This window comes from Chelonia mydas, chromosome 6 (genome assembly GCF_015237465.2).
Source record: "Chelonia mydas isolate rCheMyd1 chromosome 6, rCheMyd1.pri.v2, whole genome shotgun sequence".
NCBI classification, from domain to species: domain Eukaryota; kingdom Metazoa; phylum Chordata; order Testudines; family Cheloniidae; genus Chelonia; species Chelonia mydas.
Window position 1 is genome coordinate 12,209,453 of NC_051246.2, and position 22,485 is coordinate 12,231,937.

Consider the following 22,485-nt stretch of genomic DNA (forward strand, 5'->3'; position numbering starts at 1 on the left):
AAAGCAGTGCATACTGACTTTCATGGATTTTGCCACCCGATGGCCGGAAGCAATAGCTCTAAGCAACACCAGGGCTAAAAGTGTGTGCCAGGCACTAGCAGACATTTTTGCCAGGGTAGGTTGGCCCTCCGACATCCTCACAGATGCAGGAACTAATTTCCTGGCAGGAACTATGGAAAGCCTTTGGGAAGCTCATGGGGTAAATCACTTGGTTGCCATTGCTTAACACCATCAAACAAATCGCATGGTGGAGAAATTTAATGGAACTGTGGGGGCCATGATATATAAATTCGTAAATGAGCACTCCAATGATTGGGACCTAGTGTTGCAGCAGTTGCTCTTTGCCTACAGAGCTGTACCACATCCCAGTTTAGGGTTTTCCCCATTTGAACTTGTATATGGCTGCAAGGTTAAGGGGCCATTACAGTTGGTGAAGTAGCAATGGGAGGGATTTACACCTTCTCCAGGAACTAACATTCTGGACTTTGTAACCAACCTACAAAACACCCTCCGAACCTCTCTAGCCCTTGCTAAAGAAAACCTACAGGATGCTCAAAAAGAGCAAAAAGCCTGGTATGATAAACATGCCAGAGAGCGTTCCTTCAAAGTAGGAGACCAGGTCATGGTCTTAAAGGTGCTCCAGGCCCATAAAATGGAAGCATCGTGGGAAGGGCCATTCACGGTCCAGGAGCGCCTGGGAGCTGTTAATTATCTCATAGCATTCCCCACCTCCAACCGAAAGCCTAAGGAAAACCATATTAATTCTCTAAAGCCCTTTTATTCCAGAGAATTAAAGGTTTGTCAGTTTACAGCCCAGGGAGGAGATGACGCTGAGTGGCCTGAAGGTGTCTACTACCAAGGGAAAAGTGCTGGTGGCGTAGAAGAGGTGAACCTCTCCATGACCCTTGGGCGAATGCAGTGACAGCAGATCCAGGAGCTGTGCACTAGCTACGTGCTGACGTTCTCAGCCACCCCAGACTGACTGAACGGGCATACCACTCCATTGACACAGGTAATGCTTACCCAATTAAAGTCCAACCTTACCGGGTGTGTCCTCAAGCTAAAACTGCTATAGAATGGGAGATCCAGGATATGTTACAAATAGGGGTAATCCACCCCTCTGGCAGTGCATGGGCATCTCCAGTGGTTCTAGTTCCAAAACCAGATGGGGAGATACATTTTTGCGTGGACTATCATAAGCTAAATGCTGTAACTCGCCCAGACAACTATCCAATGCCACGCACAGATGAACTATTAGAGAAACTGGGACGGGCCCAGTTCATCTCTACCTTGGACTTAACCAAGGGGTACTGGCAGGACAGCTAGATGAATCTGCCAAGGAAAGGTTAGCCTTCACTACCCATGTTGGGCTGTGTGAATTTAATGTACTCCCTTTCGGGCTGCGGAATGCTCCCGCCACCTTCCAAAGACTTGTAGATGGTCTCCTAGCAGGATTAGGAGAATATGCAGTCGCCTACCTTGACGATGTGACCATATTTTCGGATTCCTGGGCAGAACACCTGGAACATCTACAAAAAGTCTTTGAGCGCATAAGGGAGGCAGGACTAACTGTTAAGGCTAAGAAGTGTCAAATAGGCCTAAACAGAGTGACTTACCTTGGACACCAGGTAGGTCAAGGAACTATCAACCCCCTACAGGCCAAAGTGGATGCTATCCAAAAGTGGCCTCTCCCAAAGTCAAAGAAACAGGTTCAATCCTTCTTAGGCTTGACCAGTTATTACAGGTGATTTGTACCGCAATACAGCCAAATCGCCACCCCACTGACAGACCTAACCAAAAAGAAACAGCCAAATGCCCTTCAGTGGACCGAAGAGTGTCAGAAGGCCTTTAACCAGCTTAAAGTGACGCTCATGTCTGACCCTGTACTAATGGCCCCAGACTTTGACAAACTGTTCCTAGTAACCACAGATGCATCCGAGCGTGGTGTGGGAGCAGTTTTAATGCAGGAAGGACCTGATCAAGAATTCCACCCTGTAGTGTTTCTCAGCAAGAAGCTGTCTGAGAGGGAAAGCAACTGGTCAGTCAGTGAAAAAGAATGTTACGCCATTGTCTATGCTCTGGAAAAGCTACGCCCATATGTTTGGGGATGGCGTTTCCACCTGCAAACCGACCATGCTGCCCTACAGTGACTTCATACCGCCACGGAAAATAACAAAAAACTTATTCGGTGGAGTTTAGCTCTCCAAGATTTTGATTTCGACATCCAACACACCTCAGGAGCTTCTAACAAAGTGACTGATGCACTCTCCCGTGAAAGTTTCCCAGAATCAACTGGTTAAAATCGTCCTTGAGATGTAGAAAATATTGTTAGTCTTTACATACTTGGTAGTATATTTAGAGGTGCATGTGTCTTATTAACTCTGTTCTCTCCTAGAGCTGCAGGAAGAAATTACAGCCAGCGTTTCACACTATCTGTGATTTGGGGGGGGTGTCATAAATATAAAGGGAAGGGTACACACCTTTAAAATCCCTCCTGGCCAGAGGAAAAACCCTTTCACCTGTAAAGGGTTAAGAAGCTAGGATAACCTCGCTGGCACCTGACCAAAATGACCAATGAGGAGACAAAATACTTTCAAAGCTGGGGCGGGGGGGGGGGGGGGGGGGGGGGGGGGACAAAGGCTCTGTGTCTGTCTGGGTGATGCTTTTGCTGGGAACAGAACAGGAATAGAGTCTTAGAACTTAGTAAGTAATCTAGCTAGATATGCGTTAAATTCTGTTTTCTTTAAATGGTTGAGAAAATAAGCTGGGCTGAATGGAATGGATATTCCTGTTTTTGTGTCTTTTTGTAACTTAAGGTTTTGCCTAGAGGGATTCTCTATTTTTTTTAATCTAATTACCCTGTAAGGTATTTACCATCCTGATTTTACAGAGATGATTCTTTTACTTTTTCTTCTATTAAAATTCTTCTTTTAAGAATCTCTGATTGTTTTTTCATTGTTCTTAAGATCCAAGGGTTTGGGTCTGTGTTCACCTATGAAAATTGGTGAGGATTTTTATCAAACCTTCCCCAGGAAAGGGGGTGTAGGGGTTGGGAGGATTTTGGGGGGAAAGATGTTTCCAAACGGGCTCTTTCCCAGTTATATATCTGATAGACGTTTGGTGGTGGCAGCGATAAAATACAAGGGCAAAAGGTAAAATAGTTTGTACCTTAGGGAAGTTTTAACCTAAGCTGGTAAAGTAAGCTTAGGAGGTTTTCATGTAGGTCCCCACATCTGTACCCTAGAGTTCAGAGTGGGGAAGGAACCTTGACACTGGTGGTGGGGGGTTTCTCACCACCTTCTATTCAAATTGAATGGCATTAATAATGAAATGTCTCTTTGTGAACAGGTAGCTGGAAACAATGGGGAACCACCGGCAATTTATTGGCCACATGGGAAGGTTAATCAGAAACTAAGTCTTCTGGTCTGAGGGTGTTACCTGGGACTGCTTGTTAAACACAGGGACTAGAGTGGTGACTTGTTGGAGGTGTGTGTGTGTGTGAGAGAGAGAGGCACAGTAAGAAAGCAAGCAGAAAACCAAGAGACAGGTGGAGAAGCACTCATAGCACGGTCCTGAGAGGAAGCTTTTTTTGGTGAGCATTGCAGGAAAGGCAGGCTTGGAACTGTGAGCAAGGAAACTCGCTCCTACTGTGTGATCCTGCTGTGTCCTGAGAGACAGGACTTTGTTCATTCTTGGTTAATAAACAGGATTGCACCAAAGAAACACCTGACTCCATCATCAGTTTCTCCTCCTAATGGAAACAACCAACCTGGCTCCTAATACTGGCTGTCCACTCAGGCTAAAAAGTGAAAACAAATCTATTAATGGTTGTAAGGTGCTTGAATACTATGGTGATAAGATCCATATAAGATTAGCAAGGACACACATTGCATTTATGAGCTTTCTTATTAAATAATAATGGTAAAGCTTTCCAAAGTGACTAGTGATTTGCCGTGCCTGAGGTTTCAGGAGCCCAATGTGAGACACCGTACAGCAGTGGCTCTCAACTGTTCCTGATGACTGAACCCCTTTCAGGAGTCTGATTTGTCTTCTGTACCCCCAAGATTCACCTCACTTCAAAACTACTTGCTTACAAAATCAGACATAAAAATACAAAAGTGTCACAATACGCGATTACTGACAAATTGCTACTTTCTCATATTTACTACATAATTATAAAATAAATCAATTGGAATACAAATATTGTACTTACATTTCAGTATATAGCATATAGAGCAGTATAAACAAGTCATTGCCTGTATGAAATTTTAGTTTGTACTGACTTCACTAGTGCTTTTTACATAGCCCGTTGTAAAACTAGGCAAATATCTAGATGAGCTGACATACCCTCTGGAAAACCTCTATGTACCCCCAGGGGTACACGTACCCCTGTTTGAGAACCACTGCCCTAAAGGGACCTGATTTTCAGACAATGCTGAACATCTGCCCTCTGAAAATTGGGCCCTTTCAAGGGATTTCAAGTTGGGCACCCAAAATCACTAGTCACTTTTGGAAACCTTGGCCACAGCATTGTCATTTATTGGACCATTTCATTGTGTTGAGACACATGCATTTGTGTTGCCCATTCAGGGGCATGTTAATTCTCTTGTTCCATATGCTTTCATTAGCAGGACAGGTCAGGGATAAGCCTTGGACTATACGTGTGTGCCGACACTGCAAAGTAAACCCAGGCTCAGACTTTGGTTAAGCCCCCCCATGCACACACAAATCTTTCAGACTCAGGACAGAAAGACCTGACAGACGCAGGTCTGCAGATCTGCCCGGGGCTGTGGTGTGACGCTGTATGGAATTGTGAGACACTTTATATTATCATTAATACCAATATTATAAAATTGCAATGAATCGTGCCAGATATTCTGTCAGGGTTCCCGCCCCACTCTGAACTCCGGGGTACAGATGTGGGGACCCACATGAAAGATCCCCTAAGCTTATTTCTACCAGCTCAGGTTAAAAACTTCCCCAAGGCACAAATCCTTTCCTTGTCCTTGGATGGTATTGCTGCCACCACCAAGTGATTTAGACAAAAATTCAGGAAAAGGATCACTTGAGTCCCTAGTTCCCCAAAATATTCCCCCAAGCCCCTTCACCCCTTTCCTGGAGAGGCTTGAGAATAGTGTGAGTACCGACCAGACCCTTTGTCTCTAGGACACTGAAAATCAATCAGGTTCTTAAAGGAAGAACTTTATTTAAAGAAAAAGTAAAAGAATCACTCCTGCAAAAATCAGGATGGAAGGTAACCTTAGAGGGTAATAAAAAGATTTAAAACACAGAGGATTCCCCTCTAGGCTCAGCTTCAAAGTTACAAAAAAACAGGAATAAAACTCCCTCTTAGCATAGGGAAAATTCACAAGCTAAAACAAAAGATAATCTAACACATTTCCTTGCTCTTACTTACAATTTTTGTCAACTTAAATGCTCATTTCAGGTATGTTTTCAGGAGATGTTTTTCCTGCCTGGTCTCTCTCTCCGTCCAGAGAGGGAACAACAAAGAGAGAACAAACAACCCCGCCCCCCACCCCAAATTTGAAAGTATCTACTTTCCTTATTGGTCCTTTTGGTCAGGTGCCAACCAGATTATTTGAGCTTCTTAACCCCTTACAGGTAAAGATTCAGTACAGCTGCTCAGGAGGGATTTTATGCTACCCTTAGCTGTATGTTTATGACATATGCTGTGTAAGGTGTCAGTGAAAATGTTATGATTTGCCAGGTATGATGATCTTGTTTATATGTTTGTATCACCTTTGTATTGTGAGTTATAATTATGTAGGGTATATCTGTATTTCCAAACTTGTACTGTGTTTCTGAGTGACACCCCAGACAGGTAGGCGTCAGCACTGCCTAGCTTGTTCGATGGCCCATCAAGGGTCATCAGCTGTACAATGAACCCATTGAAAAGCTAGGGACTACACCTTATGAGTCAGCAAGACATGTAGGGGCAGGCCAGTGGACAGAGAACTCTCAGGCTTTTCCATGTCGTGTGCTGTGAGCTTGTATTTGGGACAAAGGAAGTACCAGCCACATGGCAAGAAGAAGATAAAAGGCAGCTCCATTTTGTCTTCAGTCCTCATTCCTACTTCTGGAGTAACTTCTCTACAAAAGAAGCTGTGAACAAAGGGCTGAATGACCCACCCAAGCTGTGGATGTGTCCAGAGGAACTTTCAAGCCAGCAAACTCACCAATACTGCTAACAACCTGAGATATGGACTATGTATGACTCTATGTATCTGAGTGCTTTGCCATTTAACAACTCTCTTCTTGTTCTTTCTTTTTTCTTTATAATAAACCTTTACTTTTAGACAATAAGGATTGGCTGGCAGGATGGTATTTTGGGTAAGATCCAACCTAATATTGACCTGGTAATGTGGCTGACCCTTTGGGGTTCAGAACAACATTTTGTATAGTGAGCAGTGCTTTTTAAATAACTTCTCCCTGTACTGGACCTCGGTGCTGATTGGGAGCCAGAGAACTGGAATGCAGTAAAGGGAGCTGTGTGATTTCTTTTTTAGCATCTTGATAACCAGTGTGGGGGATCAGGAGCACAGTTTGTGACCGGTTGGTGAATCTAATTTCAGTGTTAACCACCAGTTTGGGGAGTATCTGTTCTCCCTTTTGTAGCCTGCCCTGACCTCGGCATTTCCAGCGTGGGCTGCCCCAGGCACCCTAGGTTGCATATGGGTCCAAGCCTGAGTCCTGCTGTGCCATGGACCCAAACCCAGTTGTTTTGCAGTCTGGATACAGCTCAAGCCTGGGTCACCAGATTCATGCACAGAGAGTCCTCCAGCACTATCCCACAATCCCCTGAGGCTGTGTTTCCTGACCCTTCTGTCACAAAACTTCCCACTCAAGTCCCAGGAACCCGAAGTAACCACCGGGTTCAAATACAGCTGCTGAGTGTTTCACTTCCTCTCCGTGCTGACTGCTCAAGGGGAAACCCAGTGAACTGACTGTGGCTGCCCAGGACCTCGCACCCCTAAGCTGCTAGCGGTGCCACGTGTGCTGCAACGCAGAGACCAGCACGGCAGGTGCTGCAGCAGCTCCCCTTGCAGGTGCCAGCTTTGGTGGGTCCCAATCACCGCTCAGACGCATGGCTACGGGAACAGGCATTTCCCTAGGGCTGGCGGGAGAGGGAAAAGCTGCATTACCCTAGGCACAGGGGCTTAAACAGTTACCGTTCAAGTGAGTAAAAGTGGTAAATGTTTGGGTCCTGGGCAGTGCAGTGGAGTTGGGGCTCTTCAGGCCTAGTGCCTGGGGTGACCTCTCCAGTCCAGGCTCTAGTCCAGCAAATAGGAGCTCTCAGGAACATCTGAACTGAGCCAGGGGTTTTGTGTGAATAAAATCAAACACAGAGATGGAAAGTATCGTCTTGTGTCCTTGAACTCTCACAACCCCTGGGAAACCGAAGAAATGTATTTTTTTCTCATGGTCAGATAATCATATGGTCTTTTATTTGCCTTCACAGCCCCTTCCACCTACCCAGGGCACAGCCAGGGATGCAGGAGCCTGGGGGGAGGAGGGGAGGGGCAGACTCTCATGCACCAGGCCAGGAGGAAGTGAGTCAGAATTAAAGGGAGACACCCTGGATAAAGCCAGTTAGGAGCTGGAGTACCAGAGAGAGAAGGATGCAGGAGAGGTGGAAAGAGAGAGAGACGCTGCAGAGAGTGAAGAGAGGTTGGTGCTGCAGGTCTTGGAGTGTGATCGCAGGCTGAGGGAGGAAGACAGAGCGCAGCACAATAAGGTGTTTGAGAGGCTGCTCGTGGCACATGACTGCAGGTTCCAGTGCCAGCGCCACCCTGAGTCCCCTCCACACGGCCGTGTCCTGCAGCCCACACACAACTGGGTAGACACACCAGGTAAGGGCTCTTCTGTGCAGACAGTGTGACCCTGAACTCCTGCCTCCCGTCTGACACAGCACACAGGGAAATGGCTTCCAATTAATTATGCATTTTTCTCTCTGTTAATCTATGGTGAAAGTCCTGTCTCCCTTCTCAGCTTTTTATACCCAGCAACAGATAATCTAATCTATTCTGAGAGTAATGTTCAAAAGTTTCTGGGAATATTTAGAGCCTAATTCCTGTAAATCGTTCAGACTTCACTTTCATTTTCTCTCCCCCCGGTTGTAAAGGGAAAGGTTAGAACTTCATTCTGGGTACGTACCTCCCCCGCCCCCAGTACTGAGCGGAATATGCCCACAGAACATGGGCTCAAAACCCTCACATTCAATAATGCAAGAAAAACATGTAAGAAAAGAACGTCAGTGACCAAACAGCAGAAACACGCTGCAGCAAAATGAGAGATTTTCTCCCTGTTGTCAGACGTGTAATTTCTGCTGATGCCAAAAATGTCTCTATATTTTACCATATGCGGGGTTGTTGTAATTGTGCCAGTCCTGTGATATTAGAGAGACAAGGTGGAGGAGATAATATCTTTTATTGGACCAACTTCTCTTGGTGAGAGACACAAGCTTTCAAGTTCACACATTATCCTGAAGAAGAGCTCTCTGCAAGCTTGAAAGCTTGTCTCTCTCACTAACAGAAGTTGGTCCAATATAAGATATTACCTCACCCATCCTCTCTCTCCAAATTTAACTCGCATTTGTTCTTTGGATGAACTCTTTTCTGGTCTCTATTTAAGTAGCTGTTCTCCTTCCTCCTTGAGGACAATTTCTTCTCAGCATTTCACTAAATGATTAGAAGGCAAATTCTTCGCTCGATTTTCTCAGTGACGGACAATGGGGATGGGGGAGGGGAGGAGAAAGGGAGCTCAGGATAGTTCAGCCCCATATTGAGGACAAGGAGCTACAAAACGGTTCTGGTTCAATCAGAAACTTTTAATCAGTTCTCCCCACTCCTGCTTCCCACTGACTGTCCCGACTGGCGTTTACTATGTTGTGTTTTCTGTTTTCTCTGTCTATGAATTCCTTCTCTCTGACCATCATGTGGACTAGCGTAGCCTTGACTTACACTCACCCTCCCTTACAACAGTTAGACTCGATTAGAACCGCTGAGGCCTGGTCTACACTGGAAAGTTGTACCATCAAAATTTTCCTTTTTTTTTCTTAGCACAGCCTGACCGGTGTCCACACTAAATTTCATCTCCCGCTGACAAATCCTCCACTTTTGCCGGCATAGCTAGTCCCATGCGCGGGGTGACATAATCCCTCTAGCAGCAGGGTTCTATCAGCACAGCGGCAGTATGTCAGTGACAGCCCTTCACTTATTTGAAGACTGTTATCGGGTTCCCCCCTTCAGTCTTCTTTGCTCAGAACATGCCCAGTTTTTTTAATCTTTCCTCACGGGGCAGGTATTCAAAAACCTCGTGTCATTCTTGTGGCTCTGCTCTGGACTCTCTCCAATTTGTCCACCTCTTCCCTAAAGTGTAGTGCCCAGAATAGGACACAGGATCCAGCTGAGGCCTCACGAGCCCTGAGCAGAGCAGGACAATTACCTCCTATGTCTTACATACAACACCCCTGTTAATGCACCCCAGAATGACATTAACCTTTTTTCACAACTGCATTACAGTGCTGGCTCATAGTCCATCTGTGATCCACTACACACCCCAGATCCTTTCAGCAGTACGACTGCCTAGCCAGTTATTCCCCATTTTGTAGTTGGGCATTTGATTTTTCCTTTCTAAGTGTTGTACTTTGCACTTGTCTTTTTTTAATTTGATCTTCTTGTTTTCAGACTAATTCTCCAAAATATCAAGGTCACATTGAATTCTAATCCTGCCCCCCAATGACCTGGTAACCCCTGTCAGCTTAGTGTCATCCACAGATTTTATAAGCATACTCTCTACGTCATTTTCTACAACACTGATGAAAATATTGAATACTATCACACCCTGGACAGGCCCCTGCAGGACACTACTAGATACATCCTACTGCTTGACAGCAAACCATGGAAAACTACTTTGAGTTCAGTTTGTCAACCAGTTGTTCACCCACTTCATACTAATTTAATATAGAGCACATTACTCAAATTTGCTTATGGGACTGTCATGTGGGACTGTGTCAAAAACCTTACTGCTTCCCCCATCCATTAGACCAGTAACCCTGTCTGTCATAAATATAAAGGGAAGGATACACACCTTTAAAATCCCTCCTGGCCAGAGGAAAAACCCTTTCACCTGTAAAGGGTTAAGAAGCTAGGATAACCTCACTGGCACCTGACCAAAATGACCAATGAGGAGACAAGATACTTTCAAAAGCTGGAAAGAGGGAGAACATCAAAGGGGTCTGTGTCTGTCTGAGTGAGGCTTTTGCTGGGGACAGAACAGGAATGGAGTCTTAGAACTTAGTCGGTAATCTAGCTAGATATGCGTTAGATTATGATTTCTTTAAATGGCTGAGAAAATAAGTTGTGCTGAATAGAATGAATATTCCTGTCTGTGTGTCTTTTTGTAACCTAAGGTTTTGCCTAGAGGGATTCTCTATGTTTTGAATCTAATTACCCTGTAAGGTATTTACCATCCTGATCTTACAGAGGTGATCCTTTTCTTTTTACTGTTTCTTCTATTAAAATGTTTCTTTTCAAGAACTGAATGCTTTTTTCATTGTTCTAAGATCCAAGGGTTTGGGTCTGTGGTCACCTATGCAAATTGGTGAGGATTTTTACCAAACCTTTCCCAGGAAGTGGGGTGCAAGGGTTGGGAGGATTCTGGGGGGGAAAGACGTTTCCAAACTACGTAATTCTCAGGAAACCAGAGAAATGTGTGGTGGTAGCAGTGGAAAACCAAGGGAAAAAGGGGTAAAATAGTTTGTACCTTGGGGAAGTTTTAACCAAAGCTGGTAAAAGTAAGCTTAGGAGGTTTTCATGCAGGTCCTCACATTTGTACCCTAGAGTTCAAAGTGGGGAAGGAACCTTGACACTGTCAAAGAATGAAATTCAATTGGTTTGGTTTGATTTGTTTTTGACAAACCCAGGTTGGTTATTCCTTATAATCCAATTCTCCTTTAGGTGCTTTACAAGGTGATTGTTTCTTAATTTGTTCCAGTATCTTTCTCGGTACTGAAGTTAGGCTCCCTGGTCTATAATTCTTTAACCTCTTATTTCTCTATTCTGGCTTGTTTTCCATATCCCTGAGTGACTTAGTTATACCAACCTATCTCCTGGTGCAGACAGTGGGATGTCGAAGGGAAGGCTTCTCCCATCGACAATAGCTACCACCTCTCGGGGAGGCGGAGTAACTACGCTGATGGGAGAAGCTCTCCTGTTGGTGTAGATAGTGTCTTCACTAAGTACTTCTTCACACAACGCACAGTCAACCTGTGGAACTCATTGCCAGGGGATGTCGTGAAGTCCAAAAGTATAACTGGGATCAAAAAAGAAGTAAATAAGTCCATGGAGGACAGGTCCATCAATGGCTATTAGCCAAGCTGGTCAGGGACACAGCCCCATGCTCAGGGTGTCCCTATGCCTCTGACTGCCAGATGCTGGGACTGGATGACAGGGAGCAGCTGACCTAAACTCTGTGCACTCAGACCTGCATCCCACAGGGGATGGAAACAGGAATGTGCCATGTGAGCCAGCCACAGAGTGGCCTCCTGAGAATAGCAAGTGTCCAACCACCCAGACCATCCCTGTGTAAGGTGCCACAGCATGGTGAGAAAGCAGCCGGTGACAGTCCAGCCTCCCACCTTTGCACTAGGGTGGAGGGTGCACTCAGGCTGCTCACCTGTGTGGGGGGAAGGGTCTCTACACAGTGACAGGCACAGAGCAGTTCTGCCAGACTTGGTGCCAGCTCCCCACAGCCAGAGGATGCACATGCACCCACAGCAAATTTGTCATGAGCACAGCTCAGCCTCTCCATCAGCAAATCCTTAATCCCTCAGCTCTCCAGAGCAGCTCCTGGCTAAACTCAGTATCTCCCTACCTACCTCGCCTGGCAGGAAAACAGCTGTAGATCCACATAGCAGGGGGAGGAGAATGAATTCTGAGCCAGTTTCAGGGAGTTGCCTTTTTAGGCAAATTGGTTTTTATGCTTTTAACGCTCACAAAGGTTACAAGACAGATGTGTAAATAAAGGAAATGCAAGAGCCCTGGAAGAGAGCAACATAACCCTGTGTCAGAGAGCAGGCTTAGAGGCTGTGGGAGAAGCTCTCAGGGCATTGAAATGCACCTTCCTTTTCCGCATTTGGCGTATGGAATTGACCAGTATAGAAATTCTGGGTCTGTTTTCTTTCCCCATTCATGCTATTACTATTACTAACTGAATGTGCCAATCCTGTGCAGAAAACTCACTCCTGTTTAGAGAAAGGCAAGGAAGAAAGACAAGAAGGAGATTTAACAAGAGGCCAGAAAAGTGTTAAGTGGACAGGCAAGGGAGAGGGAATATAAGGAAAAGTTAGGACCCCACCGGCACATTTCTCTTTGCAGAGGCTCTTTCCAGTTGCAGCTGTCTGTTTCTGTTATTCAATCAGTCCTTTTCTCAGGTGATTGTCATGCATTTCATGTGAGAATCTTCTATCCACAGCCTTTGGGAAATGAATGATATGGACGCTGCTCAGGTTATTGGCTCAGTGGTGCCAAGACCCCTGTGTACCCAAAGCAGAGTTGTGAGCTTGGCTGTCTCAGAATGGGAATAGCAAATGGAAATGAAACATAAAGGCCTTACAGGGACTGAGAGGTGCACCTATTTGGGAGACAGATACTCCCTCTCTTTGCTACTCATCTCACATCTTTGGCCCTGTGCGGTCACTTCCCACTAACATTGTGCCTGGCCAGCGATGGGGGCTCCTCATTGAACTAACAGGGCCCAGCCATGGCAGGATTTCAAAACAGTCTGTAAACTGCTTCCTGGTTATCAACTTTCCACTGGGCTTTTGTGGTCAATGCGAGGCCTGTATCCCACCTCCACCTTAACTTTAACACCCATGAAATTGTTCCCAGCACTTCCACACTCATTTCTGTATGATATGCCTGGATCCCTCAGGGAAAGTTCTGCTCCCTGCTCAGCTGTTGTTCTCACACAGCAGAAATAATCATCTAGTAGGTGGGTTTGTCATTGAAAAGCTTCATGGGAATGAGATTGAATCAAATTGCACTTGTTTTCTAAAAAGACTTTCAACATCTGAACCTCAGAATAAATCATTAACATGCCCCATTGGCCTCTCCCAGTTCCTGTCAGTCCTTCAAACTTCCCTTTCATTTTCTGTTCCCTGGTTACTAAATCATTAACCATATGACCATCCTGCCCCATTGACCGCTCCCAACTCCTGTCAGTCCTTCAAATTCCCCTTTTGTTCTCTATTCTGTGGTTAGTAAAAGCTCAGCTTTCCAATGGGGACAGAGTTACAAGAAGTTGCTGTTACCAGAGCAAATGCCACCAGCATCTGCTCTCATAAAGGACAGGGACCGAAAAATCCTTATGTTCAATGCTTGAAACAGTTTCAGAAAATATCTTCTGTGCAAGGAGTGAGGTATAGAAGCGCTGAAGATAAGCCTGTCAATGAGCAAGATCTTTCCATATCCCTAACTGGCTGTTACATGCTATTATTTTGTATTGTCTCTTCTGGCCTCTTGTTTAAATCTCCTTTTGTTTGATCCTTTATTGGAGTTTCTTCCTTGCATTTCACCACATGACTGTGAGCAAAATTGCAGCATCCCCCACCATAAGCAGTTAGAGTTTGAACCTAGAACCTTCAGCCCTCAGGACAGGCAGACAGACCGCCCTCTGAGCTACAGAACGAAGACCTGACCTATACTTACAACTAAGATTGACAGAGCTATGTCACTCTGGGATGTGAAAAATTCACACCCCTGAACGCCATAGTTATGCCAACTTAACCCCCACAGTGTGGACCTAGAATGCTTCCCTCAACCTAGAGACCATCACACAGGGAGGTGGAGTTCCGACAGTGACAGAAAAACCCATTCCAGCGCTGTAGACTGTGTTTATGCTAAGGAGTTATAGTAGCATAGCTACAGTGCCATCCCTATGCCACTACTGCCCCGGGAGTGTAGACAAGCCCTAAGTCAATTAATAATCAATATTAACAGGCCTCTGTGCAGCAGCAGTAGTTGGGGGTAGGGAAAAGAGGGGGCAAAACACTCTTCCACTGGGAGGTGGACATGGAATGTATTAAAGTTGCCAAGGTGAATGGGGTGGGGAGACACTGGTGCGCAGATTTCTCTGGTCAGGGAATGCATGGTCCAAAAATCAATGTTATCTGGCCAGGACACAGAGCTTCTGGCACTGGGTGTGCATAAAATTCTTAAGCCTTTGGCAAAAGTTCATTTGAAATGGGAAGGTTCAGATGGCGACTTGACAGTGAGTGTATGTGACACACTGAGGTACAGTTCATCCCAGTGAGGGCTGTGTCACCCCTGCCCTGCAATCCTGGGTGCCTTACAATGCCTTGCTGAAGTAACTCCCACCTGGGCTGCTCACAAACAGCCTTCCAGCATGCAAGCCACATCCTGAGGGCCTGTGTGTGCTGCAGCCTGCCAGCTCCACCCTGGCTCTCACCAGCCTTGGTTATACTGCAGGGTGACCCCAACACAGCCCAGTCCTGGGTCTTCCCCCACAAATGTATGTCCTGAAGTGCCCAGCCCTCTCCTGGGCAGTACAAAGTCCATTATTACTGTAAGGAAATAATATACCATCTTATCTTAAACAGAGCTACCCAGACACTTCAGTCTAAACACACTGGATTAGATAAAACTAAGTAAAATAAGTTTATTAACTGCAAAGAAATAGATGTTAAGTGAGTACAAATAATGAGGCATAAAAGTCAGGAATGGTTACAAGTAAAAAAAAACATAAAACACTTACTAGTGCCTAACTTAACAAACTACGTTAGAGTCAAGCAAAAATTCTCATGACATGCTTCCAGCAAGATTACTGAGCAAACTCTTTAGGTCAGGACCCCCATGCCCCAGAGTCCAATGGCTGTTTTCTTTTGTCTTCTTAGATGCGATGCCAGCGACAGATGGGGGAGGTGTCTTGGGGTGTTCGCTCCATATTTGTATAGTTTCAATCACCTTCTTGAAAAATATTTACAGCTGGGAACTAGGAGATAAAGTGTCCATGTGGAAGGATGTTCTGTGCTGTTTTTTCGACCTGTTTGAGCTTCCTTTGTTTTCCCTCACTGCTTGAGAACTCTGATTACTGCTTAAATGCAATTTAAATTAAGACAAACATACACTCCTTTGTTCAAGATAGGCCTGTTTGACCAGTTTGGTGTACAAAGATTATTACAACAGCCACCTGAGGGCAGGGCAGTAGAGTTCACACTGATGACCAGAGTGGCTAGAACAGGCATTGTGGGACACTTCAGGAGGCCGATCAGAGCGCATTGACAGACCAGGGCATCCACATTGGCGCTGCAGCACTCCAGCAGGGGAGCATCAAATGTTATTCCTGTCACCGAGGTGGATTACCAGGAGCCCTCTAGCCGCAGAGTCTGGGCGCTCTACGTGCCTTGCCAGTGTGGACGTGTCATGAGTTAGAGTGCACGGGGCTGCTTCAAAGCCAGAGAACTGGAATGCAGTAAAGGGGGCTGTGCGATTTCTTTTTTAGCATCTTGATAACCAGTGTGGGGGATCAGAAGCAGTTTGTGACTGGTTGGTGAATCTAATTTCAGTGTTAACCACCAGTTTGGGGAGTATCAGCTCTCCCTTTGCAGCCTGCCCTGACCTCGGCATTTCCAGCATGGGCTGCCCCAGGCACCCTAGGTTGCATATGGGTCCAAGCCTGAGTCCTGCTGTGCCATGGACCCAAACCCAGTTGTTTTGCAGTCTGGATACAGCTCAAGCCTGGGTCACCAGATTCATGCACAGAGAGTCCTCCAGCACTATCCCACAATCCCCTGAGGCTGTGTTTCCTGACCCTTCTGTCACAAAACTTCCCACTCAAGTCCCAGGAACCCGAAGTAACCACCTGGTTCAAATACAGCTGCTGGGTGTTTCACTTCCTCTCCGTGCTGACTGCTCAAGGGGAAACCCAGTGAACTGACTGTGGCTGCCCAGGACCTCGCACCCCTAAGCTGCTAGCGGTGCCACGTGTGCTGCAACGCAGAGACCAGCACGGCAGGTGCTGCAGCAGCTCCCCTTGCAGGCGCCAGCTCTGGTGGGTCCCAATCACCGCTCAGACGCATGGCTACGGGAACAGGCATTTTCCTAGGGCTGGCGGGAGAGGGAAAAGCTGCATTACCCTAGGCACAGGGGCTTAAACAGTTACCGTTCAAGTGAGCCAAAGTGGTAAATGTTTGGGTCCTGGGCAGTGCAGTGGAGTTGGGGCTCTTCAGGCCGAGTGCCGATGGTGACCTCTCCAGTCCAGGCTCTAGTCCAGCAAATAGGAACTTGAGAATTTCTAGGCCAGGCTCAGTTAGTGTCTCACTGGGGTCCCTGTGCACTGGCTCCCTGCCCATCCACTGCTTCCCCACCCTCATAAGCCCCACACAGACCTGCACTCAGCTGTAACATCTGGCCGTCACAGCCTGTTCCACATGCAGCTCTGTCCACAGTTCTTGGAGCTTCTATGCAGCTCTTTACTGCCATGCAGCTCCCGCTCCCAAAAGAGCCCAGCCACTTACCTGGCCAGGAGAAAGGGAAGTGCAGTGGGAAGGGGGCTGATGGGAGTTGTAGACCTCAGCTTTGCAGACCCATCACAACAGTTAACTGTCTACTTGCCTCTTCTACAAGGAATTCAGCCAGGTGCTGGGAACTTCACTGAGCCCGCAGGGGTGCACGCCAATCCGCTGAGCAGAGCTGGCACCCTTAGAACAGCATTTCTCAAATACGGCCACTGTGGCTGCATGACTGGGTGGGGGACAAAGCAGTGCTAGCAAACATACAAATATCACTTTTCACAGAAAAAAACTTACTAGCTAGCAGGTCTAAAGAAAAGCAACAACAACAACAAAAGACAAGAACATGCAAAGCACATTATTTGTTTCTATTCAGGTTATGTCCAGTAAAGAATAGAGAAAACTGTACACTATTTCTATTATTGAGTCTGCAACAAAAATCTAGATAAATAAATCACAATGATTTGGACATGCATATGTGGATATTTATTTGTTTTTCATAAAGTTAATTAAGTATTTTAGAAAAAATTGTCAGAGCGGCCAGCAGAAAGAGTTGATGGTCGCACTCTGAGGCCACCAAAAATTTCTCATGAGACCCCCCTGCCTTAGAACCCCTGAGTCATGGGCACCACCAGAGGGGAGCCAGCAGCTGCTGGATAAAGCTCAGGAAGTGACCCTGGAGCTCCTGCCAGTCTTTGAGGAGCTTATGCCACTGGAGCAGCTACAACACATTTTGGGTCCATACATGGAGGACCTGTTTGAGGACACCCCTGGGAGATGCCTGCAGAGGAACCAGGTGCAGAAGAAGTGTCAAAGCTGAAGCCTTGTATGTTTCTGCCACCGTCTTTGTTGTTATTAATGTACAAATGGGAGGGATTTCAGGTTTATGGTCCAATTAAATTATTATTACAAGCTGGGAGTTGTAGTGTGCTTCCGTTAATGGCAGAACCCACACCAGGTCCCCAGTGTCAGTTCCACCAGCCTCCCACCAACACCATGTGGGATTCAGAATGGACATTGGGAAGGGTGAAAAAAAAGCTAAACAAGCAGTTATGAATGTTTTACTAATTACTTGCTGAAAAGACGGGTTGGGTACTAAAATTAGGAGCCCTTCCCTGCTAGTCCTGAATAAATTGGCTGAATAAATTGACCATGACAGACTGTCCTGAGCTGCCTGTATGATTAGTGCAAATTGTACTGCATTATGAGTCCAACCAGTAGCGAAGGGCTTATTTAGTCCATAGGTGCCCGTATTTTGAGTCCAAACGATAGCAGAGAGTGGCTGCCTCTGATATGGGTCCAAATAGCAGGTAGCCAGGTAAAGGCATGAATGCCGGGTGTTTCCAAGGAGGCTGTAATGTGTCTCTAGGCTAAATGAGCATCTTGCTGATTATCCTATAAATTGTCACCCATTCCTGGCTCGTGTTGCATGAGAACTTCTGTCAAGGTTCCTTCCCCACTCTGAACTCTAGGGTACAGATGTGGGGACCTGCATGAAAACCCCCTAAGCTTATTTTTACTAGCTTAGGTTAAAACTTCCCCAAGGTACAAACTATTTTACCTTTTGTCCCTGGACCTTATTGCTACCACCACCAAGTATCTAACAAAAATAACAAGGAAAGAGCCCACTTGGAAACGTCTTTCCCCCCCAAATCCCCTCAAGCCCTACACCCCCTTTCCTGGGGAAGGCTTGATAAAAATCCTCACCAATTTGCGTAGGTGAAAACAGACCCAAACCCTTGGATCTTAAGAACAATGAAAAAGCAATTGGATTCTTAAAAGAAGAATTTTAATTAAAGAAAAAGTAAAAGAATCATCTCTGTAAAATCAGGATGGTAAATACCTTACGGGGTAGTTCGATTCAAAACATAGAAAATCCCTCTAGGCAAAACCTTAAGTTACAAAAAGACACAAAAACAGGAATATACATTCCAGTCAGCACAACTTATTTTATCAGCCATTTAAACAAAACAGAATCTAACACATATCTAACTAGATTGCTTACTGACTTTTTACAGGAGTTCTGACCTGCATTCCTGCTCTGGTCCCGGCAAAAGCATCACAGAGACAGACAAGAGCTTTGTTCCCCCCCCCCCCGCCCGCCCCAGCTTTGAAAGTATCTTGTCTCCTCTTTGGTCAGGTGCCAGTGAGGTTATCCTAGCTTCTTAACCCTTTACAGGTGAAAGGGTTTTTCCTCTGGCCAGGAGGGATTTAAAGGTGTTTACTCTTCCCTTTATATTTATGACAACTTCTCACTGAGCAGGAACTCAGGATGGTCGGTTCCATTGCAGGACAGGGCATACTTACCAGGGCTGCTTCTGTAGCTCACAAACCTCCTCCATTCGTAGATGGGCTGGTCAGTCACCATACACCTAAAAGCTCTTTTGCACAGACAGGTGGATGGCCGCCAGTGGCCTGGAACAGACGGTCATGCTGCCACTCAGGAGTCTCCAGAATGACAATGTACTCCAGAAGGGACCCTGCCTGGAAGGATTGTAAAAGGGTCACTGTAACAAGGTCCCTCATATGGACCCTCCGCCAAACCCCAGGAAAAATGGTGGGGATTTACAAATAACTTAGATTGATTTTGCTATGTGCATCTTGCCATGATGTCTGGTGGCTTGTTCTGCAGCTCCCAGGACCAGCTGCACTGAGCTGAGGGTTTTGTGTGAATAAAATCAAACACAGAGATGGAAAGTATCGTCTTTTGTCCTTGAACTCTTGCAACCCCTGGGAAACTAAAGACATGTATTTTTTTCTCATGGTCAGATAATCATATGGTCTTTCATTTGCCTTCACAGCCCCTTCCACCTACCCAGGGCACAGCCAGGGACCCAGGAGCCTGGGGGAAGAGGGGAGGGGCAAACTCTCATGCACCAGGCCAGGAGGAAGTGAGTCAGAATTAAAGGGAGACACCCTGGATAAAGCCAGTTAGGAGCTGGAGTACCAGAGAGAGAAGGATGCAGGAGAGGTGGAAAGAGAGAGAGACGCTGCAGAGAGTGAAGAGAGGTTGGTGCTGCAGGTCTTGGAGTGTGATCGCAGGCTGAGGGAGGAAGACAGAGCGCAGCACAATAAGGTGTTTGAGAGGCTGCTCGTGGCACATGACTGCAGGTTCCAGTACCAACAACACCCTGAGTCCCCTCCACACGGCCGTGTCCTGCAGCCCACGCCCCCTTGGGACAGTTCTGGGACTGGGAGGTCCATACCACGAGCAGTGAATACTACATGGTACAGTCAAATGTACCCTGCGCATTCCCCGCTCCAGATCAACTGCAGCCCTTGTGTGCAAATTGTGGCAGAAGGATGGAGGAGAACAGAGGGACAGGGGATGTCCGGAGCTAGTGACCCAGAACTAGTGAAACTGCTTTGGTGGAAATGGACATAGCTGGAGTGTTTGGCACTGTTGTCCATTTCATCTCTTCACACACAATTGGGTAGACACACCCTGTAAGGGCTCCTGTATGCAGACAATGTGCCCCTAAACTCCTGCCACCCAACTGACATAGCACACAGGGAAATGGCTTACAATTAATTATGCATTTATCTCTGTTAATCTACGGTGAAAGTCCTGTCTCCCTTCTCAGCTTTTTATACCCAGCAACAGATAATCTAATCTATTCTGAGAGTAAAGTTCAAAAGCTTCAGAGAATTTTTAGAGCCTAATTCCTGTAAATCGTTCAGACTTCACTTTCATTTTCTCTCCCCCCGGTTGTAAAGGGAAAGGTTAGAACTTCATTCTGGGTACATATCTCCCCTCCCCTGGTACTGAGAGGTATATGCCCACAGAACGTGGGCTCAAAACCCTCACCTTCAATAATGCAAGAAAAACATGTAAGAAAAGAACGTCAGTGACCAAACAGCAGAAACACGCTGCAGCAAAATGAGAGATTTTCTCCCTGTTGTCAGGCGTGTAATTTCTGCTGATACCAAAAATGTCTCTACATTTTACCATATGCAGGGTTGTTGTAATTGTGCCAGTCCCATGGTATTAGAGAGACAAGGTGGATGAGGTAATATCTTTTATTGGACCAACTTCTCTTGGTGAGAGAGACAAGCTTTTGAGCTCACACATTATCCTGAAGAAGAGCTCTCTGCAAGCTTGAAAGCTTGTCTCTCTCACTAACAGAAGTTGGTCCAATGTAAGATATTACCTCACCCATCCTCTCTCTCCAAATTTAACTCGCATTTGTTCTTTGGGTGAACTCTGTTCTGGCCTCTTTTTAAGCAGCTGTTCTCCTTCCTTCTTGAGGACAATTTCTTCTCAGCATTTCACGGAATGATTAGAAGGCAAATTCTTTGCTCCATTTTCTCAGTAACAGACACGGGGGGTGTGGGAGGGGAGGAGAAAGGGAGCTCAGGATAGTTCAGCCCCATATTGAGGACAAAGAGCTACAAAGTGGTTCTGGTTCATTCAGAACCTTTCACTCAGTTCTCCCCGTTCCTGCTTCCCACTGACTGTCCCGACTGGCGTTTACTATGTTGTGTTTTCTGTTTTCTCTATCTATGAATTCCTTCTCTCTGACCATCATGTGGACTAGCGTAGCCATGACTTACACTCACCCTCCCTTACAACAGTTAAACTCGATTAGAACCGCTGAGGCCTGGTCTACACTGGAAAGTTGCACCATCAAAATTCTCCTCTTTTTTTTTCTTAGCACAGCCTGACCGGTGTCCACACTAAATTTCATCTCCCACTGACAAATCCTCCACTTTTGCCGGCATAGCTAGTCCCCTGCGCAGGGTGACATAATCCCTCTAGCAGCAGGGTTCTATCAGCACAGCGGCAGTATGTCAGTGACAGCCCTTCACAAATTTGAAGACTGTTATCAGGTCCCCCTTCAGTCTTCTTTGCTCAGAACATGCCCAGTTTTTTTAACCTTTCCTCACGGGGCAGGTATTCAAAAGCCTCGTTTCATTCTTGTGGCTCTGCTCTGGACTCTCTCCAACTTGTCCACATCTTCCTTAAAGTGTAGTGCCCAGAACAGGACACAGGATCCAGCTGCGGCCTCACCAGCCCTGAGCAGAGCAAGACAATTACCTCCTGGGTCTTACATACAACACCCCTGTTAACATACCCTCGAATGACATTAGCCTTTTTTCACAACTGCATCACATGGCTGGCTCATAGTCCATTTGTGATCCACAATACCCCCCAGGTCCTTTTCAGCAGTACTACCGAGTAGTATAAGGGCCCTACCATCAAGCAAACCCTAACCCCGCCCCTTGACCCCTTAACTCCGCACCTTGACCCCTGCCTCCTTCACCAGAAGTCCCGCCCCATGGGGGTATTACCTCCGGGGTCAAGGCTGCCACATGACCAGAAGGTGTGTCATGTGACTCCCCAACCCTGCCCCTTGACCCCTTAACCCCACCCCTTGACCCCATCCCCTTCACCGGAAGTACTGCCCCATGGGGTTATTACTTCCGAGGTCAAGGCTGCCACATGACCGGAAGCAAGGTGTGTCATGTGACCCCTCTAACAACTCCTCCCACTCCCTCTACCAATCAGGAGGGGTTTCGCCCCTGTAGGACTGCCCCAAGAGGAGATTTCACCAATCAGGGTGAGTTCCGGGGCGGGGTGTCCTCTCCGGAAGTGGGTCTTGTGACCCCTCTAACAACTCCTCCCCCAACCCTCTATCAATCAGGATGGGTTTTGTCCCAATAGGACCGGCCCCAAGAGGAGATTTGACCAATCAGGATGAGTTCCGGGACGGGGTGACCCATCCGGAAATGATTCGTGTGACCCCTCTAACAACTCCTCCCACCAACCTCTACCAATCAATCTGCCCCGAGAGCAGATTTGACCAAAATAGGGCAGGTTCTGGGCTGGGGTGAACCGCCCAGAAGAGGGGCATGTGACCCCTCTGCCAATCAGAGCGCAGCACCATCACCCCATAAGTCCCAGCGTCGGGCAGAAGAGGCTGTCTTTTACC

The 22,485-nt window shown here is 46.6% G+C and overlaps 1 protein-coding gene and 1 long non-coding RNA gene across 2 annotated transcripts in view; one reads left to right on the forward strand and one right to left on the reverse strand.

Annotated features, from left to right (window-relative positions):
* Positions 1–22,485, reverse strand: part of LOC119566266 — a 1,129,280-nt gene that overhangs the window by 847,100 nt on the left and 259,695 nt on the right. The gene's annotated exons all lie outside the window — the stretch shown is intronic.
* On the forward strand, positions 7,269–22,172 carry LOC122466326. The gene is made up of 3 exons (XR_006291743.1): positions 7,269–7,283; positions 7,569–7,571; positions 22,011–22,172. It is a non-coding gene; the product is annotated as an uncharacterized LOC122466326 (long non-coding RNA).